At 41.0% G+C, this 15,953-nt stretch overlaps 3 non-coding genes across 3 annotated transcripts; 1 reads left to right on the forward strand and 2 right to left on the reverse strand.

Annotated features, from left to right (window-relative positions):
- Positions 1-293: 293 nt before the first annotated feature.
- Positions 294-368, forward strand: Trnat-ugu. The gene has a single exon. It is a non-coding gene; the product is annotated as a tRNA-Thr (tRNA).
- A 10,936-nt stretch (positions 369-11,304) lies between these two features.
- Positions 11,305-11,380, reverse strand: Trnas-cga. Its single transcript has one exon. It is a non-coding gene; the product is annotated as a tRNA-Ser (tRNA).
- A 224-nt stretch (positions 11,381-11,604) lies between these two features.
- On the reverse strand, positions 11,605-11,680 carry Trnas-cga. The gene has a single exon. It is a non-coding gene; the product is annotated as a tRNA-Ser (tRNA).
- Positions 11,681-15,953: the final 4,273 nt, after the last annotated feature.

Genomic DNA, 15,953 nt, shown 5'->3' on the forward strand with positions numbered 1-15,953 from the left:
TAAAAACTTCTATGACTTGTAGAGCAGACTGAGTAAACAATATTTTGAATTGGTATCTACGTCCGGATACGTACCGTTCTCGTGTGACGGCCATTTAAAAATATGTTTGCTCAGTGGGTATGCAACAGGGTAGTCATATTGGGGGAGGGGTGCTTATGTCGGTTCATCTTATGTCACTTGACTTCTATCCCACTACTGGGGGAATGCGCGTAGTGTGTGCACTGTAAGTTGAGAATGTGGGTTTCACGGGGAGCGTGCCAGAGATAAGTTCCTGCAGTCGCACTATCCTCTGTGCCCCCGGTGGCTCAGATGGATAGAGCGCCTGCCATGTAAGCAGGAGATCATGGGTTCGAGTCCCAGTCGGGGCACACATTTTCAACTGCCCCGTTGATGTATATCAACGCCTGTCAGCAGCTAATGGTATTGATTTAATTGTAATTTCATTCTAGAGAACTGCACGGTCACCAATCTTCATATCTATTTCATCTGTCGACCTGGTTCGAGCCTCGTGTCTGTGAGTGTTACAGCAACATGGCTGAGTACACTTTTGCAGAATACACTGTAAGGGGAAAGATCCACCGTGGTATAACAATCATGTGCGAAAGGTACTACGGAAACAAAGAAAGCTTCATCATAGGTTTAAGAGTAGTCGAATCATAGCTGATAAGGAAAAGCTGAACGAAGCGAAAAAGAGCGTAAAGAGAGCAATGAGAGAAGCATTCAACGAATTCGAACATAAAACATTGGCAAACAATCTAAACAATAACCCTAAAAAGTTTTGGTCATATGTAAAATCGGTAAGCGGATCTAAATCCCCTATTCAGTCACTCGTTGACCACGATGGCACCGAAACAGAGGACGACCGAAGAAAGGCAGAAATACTGAATTCAGTGTTCCGAAACTGTTTCACTGCGGAAAATCGTAACACGGTCCCTGACTTCAGCCGTCGCACGGACGCCAAAATGGAAAATATTGAAATAAACGATATCGGAATTGAAAAACAACTGCTATCACTTAGTAGCGGAAAAGCATCCGGACCAGACGAGATACCCTTAAGATTCTACAGTGATTATGCTAAAGAACTTGCCCCCTTTCTATCAGCAATTTATCGTAGATCGCTGGAAGAACGTAAAGTACCTAGCGACTGGAAGAAAGCGCAGGTCGTTCCCATTTTCAAGAAGGGTCATAAATCAGATGCGAATAATTATAGGCCTATTTCGCTTACGTCAATCTGTTGTAGAATAATGGAACATGTTTTGTGTTCTCGTATTATGACGTTCTTAGATAATACAAATCTCCTTCATCATAACCAACATGGATTCCGCAAACAGAGATCATGTGAAACTCAGCTCGCCCTATTTGCCCAAGAAATTCACAGTGCCGTAGACACTGGCGAGCAGATTGATGCCGTATTCCTGGACTTCAGGAAGGCATTTGATACGGTTCCGCACTTACGTTTAGTGAAAAAAATACGAGCTTACGGAATATCGGACCAGGTTTGTGATTGGATTCAGGATTTCCTAGAAGAAAGAACACAACATGTCATTCTTAACGGTTCAAAATCTGCAGATGTAGAGGTAATTTCGGGAGTACCGCAGGGAAGCGTGATAGGACCTTTATTGTTTACAATATACATAAATGACTTAGTTGACAACATCGGTAGCACCGTGAGGCTATTTGCAGATGACACGGTTGTCTACAAGAAAGTAGCAACATCAGAAGACTCGTACGTACTCCAGGAGGACCTGCAGAGGATTAATGCATGGTGCGACAGCTGGCAGCTTTCCCTAAACGTAGATAAATGTAATATAATGCGCATACATAGGGGCAGAAATCCATTCCAGTACGATTATGCCATAGGTGGTAAATCATTGGAAGCGGTAACGACCGTAAAATACTTAGGAGTTACTATCCGGAGCGATCTGAAGTGGAATGATCACATAAAACAAATAGTGGGAAAAGCAGGCGCCAGGTTGAGATTCATAGGAAGAATTCTAAGAAAATGTGACTCATCGACGAAAGAAGTAGCTTACAAAACGCTTGTTCGTCCGATTCTTGAGTATTGCTCATCAGTATGGGACCCTTACCGGGTTGGATTAATAGAAGAGATAGACATGATCCAGCGAAAAGCAGCGCGATTCGTCATGGGGACATTTAGTCAGCGCGAGAGCGTTACGGAGATGCTGAACAAGCTCCAGTGGCGGACACTTCAAGAAAGGCGTTACGCAATACGGAGAGGTTTATTATCGAAATTACGAGAGAGCACATTCCGGGAAGAGATGGGCAACATATTACTACCGCCCACATATACCTCGCGTAATGATCACAACGAAAAGATCCGAGAAATTAGAGCAAATACGGAGACTTACAAGCAGTCGTTCTTCCCACGCACAATTCGTGAATGGAACAGGGAAGGGGGGATCAGATAGTGGTACAATAAGTACCCTCCGCCACACACCGTAAGGTGGCTCGCGGAGTATAGATGTAGATATAGATGTAGAAGGTGACTACACTGAGTCACAGCGCCAGAGATTGCGCCAAAGATTATTATTCCGCCGCCTCCACTGGTGCAGTAGTAGTTCAGAGGTTGTCAAGGGCGGTAGTAGTTCAGAGGATGTCGAGTGCAGATGTTGTTCTGTTGGGCGAGAGAGTAGATGCTGTTCGGTTGGTGTAATGTATAGATGGAAGATGTTGCAATGATCACAGTGTATTTTTCGTCAATATACACTCCTGGAAATTGAAATAAGAACACCGTGAATTCATTGTCCCAGGAAGGGGAAACTTTATTGACACATTCCTGGGGTCAGATACATCACATGATCACACTGACAGAACCACAGGCACATAGACACAGGCAACAGAGCATGCACAATGTCGGCACTAGTACAGTGTATATCCACATTTCGCAGCAATGCAGGCTGCTATTCTCCCATGGAGACGATCGTAGAGATGCTGGATGTAGTCCTGTGGAACGGCTTGCCATACCATTTCCACCTGGCGCCTCAGTTGGACCAGCGTTCGTGCTGGACGTGCAGACCGCGTGAGACGACGCTTCATCCAGTCCCAAACATGCTCAATGGGGGACAGATCCGGAGATCTTCCTGGCCAGGGTAGTTGACTTACACCTTCTAGAGCACGTTGGGTGGCCCGGGATACATGCGGACGTGCATTGTCCTGTTGGAACAGCAAGTTCCCTTGCCGGTCTAGGAATGGTAGAACGATGGGTTCGATGACGGTTTGGATGTACCGTGCACTATTCAGTGTCCCCTCGACGATCACCAGTGGTGTACGGCCAGTGTAGGAGATCGCTCCCCACACCATGATGCCGAGTGTTGGCCCTGTGTGCCTCGGTCGTATGCAGTCCTGATTGTGGCGCTCACCTGCACGGCGCCAAACACGCATACGACCATCATTGGCACCAAGGCAGAAGCGACTCTCATCGCTGAAGACGACACGTCTCCATTCGTCCCTCCATTCACGCCTGTCGCGCACCTTCCGCCGACCACTGGCGACAACATCGATGTACTGTGGAGACCTCACGCCCCACGTGTTGAGCAATTCGGCGGTACGTCCACCCGGCCTCCCGCATGCCCACTATACGCCCTCGCTCAAAGTCCGTCAACTGCACATACGGCGCGCGTCCACGCTGTCGCGGCATGCTACCAGTGTTAAAGACTGCGATGGAGCTCCGTATGCCACGGCAAACTGGCTGACTCTGACGACGGCGGTGCACAAATGCTGCGCAGCTAGCGCCATTCGACGGCCAACACCGCGGTTCTTGGTGTGTCCGCTGTGCCGTGCGTGTGACCATTGCTTGTACAGCCCTCTCGCAGTGTCCGGAGCAAGTATGGTGGGTCTGACACACCGATGTCAATGTGTTCTTTTTTCCATTTCCAGGACTGTATATTGAGGTAAAAATAAGTATTATAGATTTATTTATTGACAATGCCTCTTGGTCATAGGTTCAGTCAACAAAGCATCTGGCTCATGTTCATGTATTAGACTTGTAATTCTGGTTTCTATGTGCAATAATAGGATTTCTGGTTTTTCAATTAGTTCATTGTAAATGGTGTTTAAAATATATTGTCGTATTGAGGAATAACCGAGCCAGATACATGTACGTTGAGTCACACTACCACACACAGAACAGTTACATTTGTGCTTTGTTGTTTTGTAGTTTTTATAGTTGCAGGGGTCTTAATTAATCAATTGCGTCAATGGAAATTTCTTGTCAGTCAGATTGCGTCTTAATACTAGTTAGGGCCAACTGGTTACGAGACTTCGTAACAGGTCACATAGCTACTGAAGTTATTGCGTTTATTCTTTATTTTTTTTTTAATTAAGCCCCCATGCACGTGGCGACCGCTGCTTCGGATCGTCACTTGGAATTCTTTTGATAGTAAAGATTGCGGACAGTAGTATTGTTGTAGTAATTTGTAGTTTAGTAATTGTAGTCTATATTGCACATATAGATTTTGTAATTGAACATTTGTAGTTGTCTTGTCATTCTTCTGATGGTATTTTTGTAGAATTTAATTTTTGATGAGTCGTATACGGGTTTCACAATATTACGCAATTGTGAAGGTTTTAATTGTTCGTTAATCGTGTTTGTCTGGAAGCATTTCGTGTGGATGGTATTGTTGGTGATAAAGTGTTATATTGTGTGTAATTTTCGTATAGTGACGAGTATTGTATGTTTTGTAAATGATTACGCGATCGACGAAAAAGGCAAAAATGATGGATAGTCAGAATGACGAAATTGTTAACATGGCGAGCTCGCCAACACAGGAGAACAGTATGATGAATAATGAAGTAGAAAACAATTTAATAAGCCGGGAAAATAGTCCGGAACCAGTTCTAAATTTTTCACAATCAAAAAATGTTCAGAATAAGAGATTAACAACAGAAGATTCTGGAATAGTTTCGAACACAAATAGCTTTACAGCTATGACGAAGGAAGTTAGTTTTACGGGAAATGTTAGGGGCGAAATGAATTTCGAACCAGTTAATATGGAGCAGTTGATGAGTGTAATATTAAATTTGGGATCACGGTTAGAAACTGATATGGGAACATTGGCAACACAGTTAGACTCACAAATAGGAATAATTAAAACTGATATGGGAACAATGGAAACACGGTTAGACTCACGAATAGGGACATGTTTTAAAAACATGAAAGATGAATTAAAAAAAGAAATTAGAGAAGAAGTACAACCGATTTTGAATGCTCACAATAATATATTAATTTCAATAGAAATTAGACAAAAGGAACAGGATAGAGAACAGGAAGAAAGAGATCGCGTGATAGTACAAAAATTTTCAGAGTTAAATCTTCAACGTGCACACGATAAGGAAGAAATATTTGAAAGAATCGAGGAATCCATACCAAATGACAGAATAAATAACCTAACACAACAATATGAACAGTTAACTACTAAATGTGTCAATACTGAAACCCGAGTCGCGACACTTACGGAAGACGTAAATAAACAGAAAGAACAAATCGGTGACTTATCGGAAAGAGTTGAGGAGATTTCAGATAAATTGACAAGTCTTAATTTAAATGTGGACAGAGATTCAGATGATACAGCTCCATTGCCATTTGCAGAAACAGAAGAGTACCAGAACATAAACAAACATGTTGAAAATCAGGGAAAATTTAATGAACGCGTTAAAAGGGAATTTGAGGCGTTACGAAAGCAAGTTAAACAAATTGAAAGCTAAATCGTAGGAAAAGACAGTAGAAGAAATTTGTAATCACTGATAGCAACGGGTTTTGAAGAAAATAATTTATTTCATTTACGAGATGCAACAAGAGAGCGGCAGGCGCGCGAACTTGATAATAATCGACATTCGGACTGGGACAGACGCGGTAGGTCTTTGTCGCCGCGAGGTGAAAACTTTGACTATAAACACTTTTTAACTGTTCGGAAATTTAAGATCTTTCGCAATTCTAATAATGACATACATCCATGTTCATGGTTAGATCAATTTATGTACGCACTTTCGCCAAATCGGCCACTAAGTCACAAACTGGAACTTATGTGTGGCTATTTAGGTCCTCAGGGGATTCACTACACTAAGTGAATATGTGCCGTAGCGTGCTCAGGGCCGCGAGCTGTAGTGGTGCTATTTCCCTTTTATTTTTCTGCACTGCTGCCTACTCTTTTACTATTCTGTGTATCTATCAAAACAATTCTTCAACTACCAATCTATCTAGAAAAGGAGTCAGTAAAGAATAACCGGATATGACTATTTTACCCAAAAGTGACAGTTTTTAGGATATTGCTGAAAAACGAACCGGCAACGCGCATGGGCACACTTATTTGAGATTGTAATAATTTAAATGATTTTTATCATACATTTCTATCGGCTTATTGGTCCGAAAACACGCAAGACAGAGTCAAACATAGTCTTATTATGCAGCGTAATTTTAAACAGTCTGAGTTCCGTACGCCGGAAGAATACTTTGAAGAAATGATTCGAAAGAATCAATTCCTTTCGAACCCTTATAGCCCGACTGAATTAATTCGCATTTGTTTAACTAAGCTGCCACAATCGATAAGACACATTGCTTTAGCCGGAAGATGTAAAGACGACATTGAAACTTTTAAGACTTTGCTACAAGGACTTGAGTATGATAACGACGACGGAACTTCTTGTAATTTTTTCAGTAACGGTAATCACAATAGATTTTCAGAGAAAAGGGATAATGATCGGAACGGACGTTATAGCGGTAATTTTGAAAATGACAGACGAAACAGACAACACAATAGATACCACCCTTATGACAATAACAGACGTTCTAACAGAAATTGCACAGACAAATATAACAAAAATTCTTACTGGAATGATCAATCATATCGAAACAGTAATTGGTATCATCAAGACAGAAATTATTCATACAATAAAAGAAATTCTTACTACAGAAATAACCAGGGTAGTAGACCTAACAATAATTTCAGAAGTGACAGTCGAAATTACACAAGAAGTAGTCATGCAGATAGCCAGGAAAATAGAAATTTTAATAACAGACACAACCAAGAATTTACATGTAACAGACAGGAGGGACCTAATTGGCATCCTCCATGTGACAGAAATTCAGAGAGACAAGTGCAAATCGTAGAAATTGGTCCGCGAAATGACGCGAATAATCAAAGACGTGACGCAAACAATCGACAATGACTTGTAGCTTCATCTTCTGACAGCAATATAGACGATTCAGAAAGTAATGACACTACGACTTTACCCTACGTACGCTTGGAAGACATGAGAGAGATATTTTGCTAGACCAAAAGGAAAATAATGTAGACGCATTTTTACATCCTGTTATTGAAGTATGCGTGAACAAGAATAAGTTCACTGCGGTTTTTGATTCTGGGAGCCCATTGAATGTTATTAGTGAATCAGTTTTTCGTATATGTGTAAGAACTATTGCTTGTCCTGTGTTACCTGTTTCTAAAACTACAATTCGAAGAGCTATTTCTGGAAAAAGTGTGGAAGTCAAATAACAGACCAACTTAAATTTCATTTGTCAAGGATATGAATTTTCTGCTAATTTTATTATTGTTCCATTACTCAGTACACAAATTATATTAGGTATGGAGTTTCTTAACACATATAAGGCAATTTTAAACTTTAAGGAAGGAAGTGTGAACTTGCCTGTTGCCGGAATGCCGAGATGTTTGAATTTTTTCGAGTGTGTAACGAAATCTGAATCAGACACAAATTGTTTAAGGTTTCTTACTTCTGATGTTTTCGCTGAGTATTATGACGACAATGTGTTCATTCATGACAACGACAATAGATATAGAGACGCGATGGATGATATGATTAATAGTGAAGAATTAATTAATGAAAAGGTTAACAAAGCTGAAGTGACAGACGACGCTTAATAAATTGATTTGGTATGCACATTTCAGTTATGCACACTTTGGTCCCGAAAAACGCTTTTATAAATTACGAGAAAATTGCTACTTCATTAATATGGAAAAACGTATTCGATTTGTTCTTGCCAAAAGCAAATTATGTCAAAAGGCTAAGCCGCCAACTATTTCTCACAGAGCACCGTTGTTTCCTATCATTCCAGCGAAATTAAAGGAGATGGCTGCAGTCGATTTGTTTTGTCCAGTGGTTCGTTCTACTAATGGTTTTGCGTGCATTTTGGCAGTAATGGAATTGACATCAAAATATGTGTGTTTTACACCTTTTCGCAAAGCAACAGCTCGTTTACTATCTAATGCTTTCATCAAACATTTTCTTCAAGAAGTGGGTCATGTTGATAAAATTATATCAGATAATGGATCACAGTTTCGCTCTAAAATTTGGCTTCGTACTCTACGGCGTCGTAAGATTAAACCAAATTTCATTTCACTTTTTCACCCTCAATCTAACCCTTGAGGGAGATGGATGAAGGAAATCAATAAATTGTGTCGTCTTTATTGTCATCATAATCACAGAACGTGGGATCAGTATCTTCATATTTTTCAAAACATTCTGAATGAACTCCCTAATGATTCAACTTCTTTACCGCCTATATTGATACTAAAAAATAAAGCACCGACAAGTCGCATTTCTGAAATCGTTCCTTTTCCGCCTACACAGAAACTGCGGCATTCTGAAGTTGTCAACCTGGCTCTACAAAATATTGCATCTGCGGCTGCTAGAAGAGAGATGAGCTAAACGTCCTGGTCGTTTAAAAACTTTGTCAGTTGGTCAAAAGGTGTTAATTAAGTCTCATCGTTTGTCTCACAAAGGAAAAGGCTTGTGTCGCAATTTTTTTCTGCTTTATAACGGTCCATATAGTGTTCACAAAATTATTCATTATAACACTGTCGAAGTAGAAACTCTTAAATCACGGCTCTCTAAGGGAATACTTCATATATTGAACGTTAAAATTTTTATGGAATGACATACTTTTGAGAAATTAACAGTTATACGTAAACACGCAGAGAACGCAGGGATACTGCGCCGTGTTCTAGGGGCAGCACATACACAAAGCGACAGTCAGCCGGTGCGCCGCACAAGGTAGCCGTTGACCGCAAACAATTACTTCCTACGTCACGCGTACCTGCAGCTGATCGAGCGCTCAGTGCAAATGCACTGACAGCCGTAGACAAATACACAGTCTAATTTCTCCGATTAAATTCAGTATAAAGCTATAGTGACTTGATAACTTATGTTATTAACGTTCAGTTTTCCCAGGATACAGTTGTATAAAATATTTAAGAACTTCAGGTATATTCTGTGCGTGTCCGACGTTAAGAGGACTTGCTATTGAGAAAATTTCAGGAAAAATGTAATTTCGAAGAAGAAAGTAATAAACTAGAAAGGTAACTATTAATTGAGTTTATTTTTCAGGTAACATATTCCTGCTTAGGTATGTACTTTATACGTAATTTGCTGCTCTCGATTACGTGATTTATAGTTTGTGCTAAATTTTATGTTCTATGAATTTACTTGTGAAGCGACAAGCTTGCATACATTTGCTGATTTTGACAATGTTTTATAAATGAACAGGGTTGTTACTTATGTATATTAGCATCGCTTGGCTGCTCTGCTTTTTCACTGACGTCGTATTTTTTTTTATGTGCCTGCTGTGCCTATTTATTTAAATTATAATTGTCACCTGATTAGTTGTGCTGATATGGTTATGTATGTAAGTTATACTTTGTGATTTATCTGCTTGCGCCTTCATGTTTACTTATTAAGATTACATATGAACATTTATTTGCTTATGCTGATATGATGCTAATGACCTATTTATTATGTAAGATATATACTTGCTGCTTTGCGTATGGATTGCATGTTTACACATTTCTGTTTTGTTGTCATAACTACCTTTTAATTTAGTATAGAGAAATACTTATATACTGTGCATGAATATGGAGTTTAGGTTACACTATGGTATTAATTATAGATTGTTCGCTTGGCAGAGCCTCGTTGTAGGGATTGTGCTGCATCCACTTGTTGACATTCTGGTATATTCTGGTATATTTACTCGGTATTGCATGTTTTGCTTACGCTCAGTGCTTTACATTTTAAGATAAGAAAATGAACTGCTATAATTCTACGAACTACATTGGTACGAGAAAATTCATTGAAGTCACATGGACTGAAGGTTTTATGGAAGTTGTATCATTATAATAGAAAGGAAGCTGACGACACGAAATACCAACACTAGCTTTAGACCATTGACAGTTATTACACTGCATTCTTCGTGAGCAATTGAAATAGCAAATGACACTTGACACAAAGAAATACTCCTCATGTTTGCTTCTGTTTTGCCATGATTCTTGAAGTGGTGTACACTCTGTGAAACATTACGATTTATTCATTCAAATACTTATGTGACCATTAATACTGTGTACTTGCACCTACTTACTGAAAGTTATTCAAACTGAAAGCTGTTAGAGGTCATGTATGCATTTCTTTTATTTTATGATGGACAAGGTAACCAAAATGTATTTTATAATTCATAATGAGTAGAAGATTTGGCTCAGGTGGATTACACAGAGAGGTTGTGTGTGGACACTGTGTCTTCAGATTGTATGGGATGATGAATTGAAGTTTGCACTACGATTTTATCTGCACTTGTTCGAGGAGACTGACTAGAGGAAAGAGTTGTTATGGAAGTGAAATGATATTGGTGATAAGGTTTATATGTATCGACGTACTGACGAGGTATTATTGAAGTATTGAGATTGTATGATGTCGATGATTATTGGGGTTTTGGTGGATAAGAGGTAAAGTAAGTGAGGTGCATATATATATATATTTGTTGGTTTATATGGAAAAAGAAGGATGAAGATGGCAGACTAGAACACTCCAGTGGAAGGAAGATAGTCTACACACACATTTTGTTAAATCAATAAGCAGTATATCCTTTTTTTTGGAGAGAGGAAGTATTTGCATGTCTTGACACACTGAAAGTTCCCAGAATGAGATTTTCACTCTGCAGCGGAGTGTGCGCTGATATGAAACTTCCTGGCAGATTAAAACTGTGTGCCCGACCGAGACTCGAACTCGGGACCTTTGCCTTTCGCGGGCAAGTGCTCTACCAACTGAGCTACCGAAGCACGACTCACGTCCGGTACTCACAGCTTTACTTCCGCCAGTACCTCGTCTCCTACCTTCCAAACTTTACAGAAGCTCTTCTGCGAAACTTGCAGAACTAGCACTCCTGAAAGAAAGGATATTGCGGAGACATGGCTTAGCCACAGCCTGGGGGATGTTTCCAGAATGAGATTTTCACTCTGCAGCGGAGTGTGCGCTGATATGAAACTTCCTGGCAGATTAAAACTGTGTGCCGACCGAGACTCGAACTCGGGACCTTTGCCTTTCGCGGGCAAGTGCTCTACCAACTGAGCTACCGAAGCACGACTCACGTCCGGTACTCACAGCTTTACTTCTGCCAGTACCTCGTCTCCTACCTTCCAAACTTTACAGAAGCTCTTCTGCGAAACTTGCAGAACTAGCACTCCTGAAAGAAAGGATATTGCGGAGACATGGCTTAGCCACAGCCTGGGGGATGTTTCCAGAATGAGATTTTCACTCTGCAGCGGAGTGTGCGCTGATATGAAACTTCCTGGCAGATTAAAACTGTGTGCCGACCGAGACTCGAACTCGGGACCTTTGCCTTTCGCGGGCAAGTGCTCTACCAACTGAGCTACCGAAGCACGACTCACGTCCGGTACTCACAGCTTTACTTCCGCCAGTACCTCGTCTCCTACCTTCCAAACTTTACAGAAGCCCTTCTGCGAAACTTGCCCGCGAAAGGCAAAGGTCCCGAGTTCGAGTCTCGGTCGGGCACACAGTTTTAATCTGCCAGGAAGTTTCACACTGAAAGTTGTTCAGCAACTGTACATTTTGATTTGGCTTGGCAAACATTGGCCTTGACATGATGACTATGATATTGACTAACTATTATTGACTATTATACACTGCTGCCACTACTACTTGATACACATGTTGAACATCAAATTGTGACAGAATTGCATTTACACAGTTAACACTACTCAATTACACAATAGTACTTAATATGTGGATGAAAGATGAGTGAGTGTGTTTTGTGTGTTTTCCTTTCCTAATCCAAAATAAATGGTACTGACCTACATCCTAAATATTATTTTACTTGTTTGTTGTGGCTTGCACTGACACCCATAAATATTATAGGTTTACTGATATTTGTGTATCTGTAATATTTAATATGACAATTATCTGATATCATTTGTGTGTTTATTATAATTTGTATGTTTAGTGTAGGAGCATTGACAATAATTTTGTAAAAGCAATTGTGTGTGCATTCAAACTGTTGTTCATGCTTGCACCTATTATCATTGATGGGTGCTACTTGGAAATGTTTAATTTCTGCTGAGGAACTCTGATGAGCTGTGTAATTATTGCTGGTGAATATTATGGACTGTTACCTCCACTTGTTCAACATTGCTGGGTGCCACTGTTTGAACTGCTCGACTAGCGATGAGATGTCACTTGTTGGTGTCTGCTCGCTATTACTGGGTGTCACTGTTGGAACTGGTGCTACTGAAATGATGTCACTTGTTGCTGTCTGCACCTGTTCAACATTGCTGGGTGCCTCTGATGGAACTGCTGCTACTGAGATAATGTCACTTGTTGCTGTCTGCACCTGTTCAACATTGCTGGGTGCCTCGGTTGGAACTGCTCAACCAGTGATGAGATGATACTTGTTGGTGTCTCCACCTGCTCGCCATTACTGGGTGCCACTGATGGAACTGCTGCTACTGAGATAATGTCACTTGTTGCTATTTGCACCTGTTGACCATTGCTGGGTGCCACTGTTGGAACTGTCAACTACTCTGAGGAATGCTACTTGTTTATTGAGCTATTGAAAAGATGTTATGTGAATATTTGTGTAAACTGATTTATTATGTATTTACTGTTTATGAAATTATATCGGACTGCTATTTGCACCTGTTGACCATTGCTGGGTGCCACTGGTGGAACTGTCAACTACTCTGAGGAGTGCTACTTGTTTATAGAGCTATTGAAAAGATTTTATGTGAATATATGTGTAAACTGATTTATTGTGTATATACTGTTAATGAAATGTTATGAGACTCTTACCTGCACCTATTCGTCATTGCTGGTGCCATTGATTGAACTGTTTAACTACTCTGAAAAATGATACTTGCGTATACTATTATGTAAAATCACATTTATGCAAGCTTTTGAATTCCTTACTGTATTTTTATATATTAGGTTATTGAAGGGTCAGTGCAAAGCCAAAATTTATTTAGTTATGTACTATTTACTTATTACTATCATCTTTTATTTTTGTCTGTGTTTTTTGGACGAATTTGGTGGTATTTTCACCACCAATGCTGGCAAAAATACCACCAAATTCTTGCCCATGGAGGAGGGGCATATGAAAGGTGGCTACACTGAGTCACAGCGCCAGAGATTGCGCCAAAGATTATTATTCCGCCGCCTCCACTGGTGCAGTAGTAGTTCAGAGGTTGTCGAGGGCAGTTGTAGTTTAGAGGATGTCGAGGGCAGTAGTAGTTCAGAGGATGTCGAGTGCAGATGTTGTTGTGTTGGGCGAGAGAGTTGATGCTGTTCGGTTGGTGTAACGTATAGATGGAAGATGTTGCAATGATCACAGTGTATTTTTCGTCAATATATATTGAGGTAAAAGAAAAAAGTATTATAGATTTCTTTATTGATAATGCCTCTTGGTCACAGGTTCAGTCAACAAAGCATCTGGCTCGTGTTCATGTATTAGACTTGTAATTCTGGTTTCTATGTGCAATTATAGTATTTCTGGTTTTTCAATTAGTTCATTGTAAATGGTGTTTAAAATATCTTCTCGTATTGAGGAAGAACCGAGCCAGATACATGCACGTTGAGTCACACTACCACACACAGAACAGTTACACTTGTGCTTTGTTCTTTCGTAGCTTTTATAGTTGCAGGGGTCTTAATTAATCAGTTGTGTTAATGGAAATTTCTTGTCATTCTTCATTTTTATTTCATGCAGTCAGATTGCGTGCTAATACTAGTTAGGGCCAACTGGTTACGAGACTTCGTAACGGGTCACACAGCTACTGAAGTTATTGCATTTATTCTTTATTCTTTTTTATTAAGCCCCCATGCAACACCGACATGATTCTTCTGAATGGCGAAGCTCACGCTAATGGAAAAGCGACTCCACCGCATGCCCTTTTCGCCAAGATTACGCATCGGCTTCGAGAAAGAGGTACCTTCACCACCAGCAGGCGTGACATTGGTGCTCCAAGGAGACACCACACACCCGGATTGGAAGACGCCATGGTCCATCACGTTGAAGAGAAACCGTCAACGAGTACGTGAGAAATTCCACTTGCAATGGATGTTGATTCTGGTACCGTCTGGTGTGTTCTGCACGACAACAACTGAATCCAGACCACCTCCTAAGGATACAGTCACTAATGCCAGCCGATTTTCCACAAAGTGTTGTGTTCTGTACGCAGTTTCTGCGCCACTGCATCCAGAAGCCCCTAGAATTCCCACTGGCGCATTCTCTTCACAGATGAACGTACATTTACTAGGGATTTTCTTCTCGGTTCTCGGAACAGCCATGTCTGAGTAGACCAAAACCCACATGTCATGCATGTCCAAGCATTCCAACACAGATTTGGTATCAGCGTTGGGCAGGTATACTGTATGGTCATGTTATTGGACCATAGATGCATCCAGCCGATCTTATGGGTTCCATCTACTTGACCTTCCTACAACGAGTATTGGGAGTTTTGTTGGATGCAGTGCCACTGAGCGTCCATCAAGATGTGTTTTCAGCAGGACGGAGCATCCTCTCACTTTTCACGTCATGCTTGGGAACATCTCTACCACCTATTCGGACACATATGGATAGGTCGAGGTGGTCCAATCGCGTGGCCTCCACGATCACCGGATTTGACTCCACTTAACTTTTTCCTCTTGAATGGAATGTAGAGTTTGGTTTATGAGAGTCGTGTAGAGACAGAAGAAGGTCTGGAGGCACGGGTTGTGGTCGCTGCAGGACAGAAAGCAAACACACCAGGTCTACTTGAGCTTGTGTACCGAACATCATGTGTAGGTACAATGTGAGGACCGAACTTGGTGGTCGCCACATCGGACCTTACTTGTAATGAATCAAAATGTTAAACCTCCTTTGAAAAGGACAAAAACGGTTAAAGTGTAATTGTAAACAACAGTGTTCGTGAAAACTGATTAAGTTTCCTTTTTATTTCTTTGGTTGTTGATGAATTCTGAAACAGGTGATGGACTGGGTCACGTCTAATAAACTGCTTGTAAAAGTGGTCGCATTACCAACTTTCTTTCAAATGGTTGTAGCCCGGAAATGGTATGTTTCAGGACGTGGGTTCCTATTCAAAATATCATCTGATCATTCCCCTCTACAAGTCCTACAAGTTTATAAAGAGAATATTAGTGCACCCTATACGCCTAAAAATAAAGATGTAATACACTGCAGCGTCAAAGAAACTGGTATAGGCACGCATATTCAAATACAGAGATACGTAAACAGGCAGAATACAGCGCTGCGGTCGGCAGCGCCTATATAAGGCAAGTGTCTGGCGCAGTTGTTGGATCGGTTACTGTTGCTACAGTGGCAGGTTATCAAGATTTAAGTGGCGTTATGGTCGGCACCCAACATCGCCGAGGTAGCGACGATGTGGGGATTTTCCCGTACGACCATTTCACTAGTGTACCATGAATATCAGGAATCAGGTAAAACATCAAATCTCCTACATCGGTGCGGCCGGAAAACATCCTGCAAGAACGGGACCAACTACGACTGAAGAGAATCGTTTATCGTGACAGTAGTGTAACCCTCCCGCAAATTGCTGCGGATTTCAGTGCTGGACCATCAACAAGTGTCAGCGTGCGAACCATTCAACGAAACATCATCGATATGGACTTTTGGAGTCGAAGCC

The sequence above is a fragment of the Schistocerca piceifrons genome, chromosome 1 (assembly GCF_021461385.2).
Source record: "Schistocerca piceifrons isolate TAMUIC-IGC-003096 chromosome 1, iqSchPice1.1, whole genome shotgun sequence".
NCBI classification, from domain to species: domain Eukaryota; kingdom Metazoa; phylum Arthropoda; class Insecta; order Orthoptera; family Acrididae; genus Schistocerca; species Schistocerca piceifrons.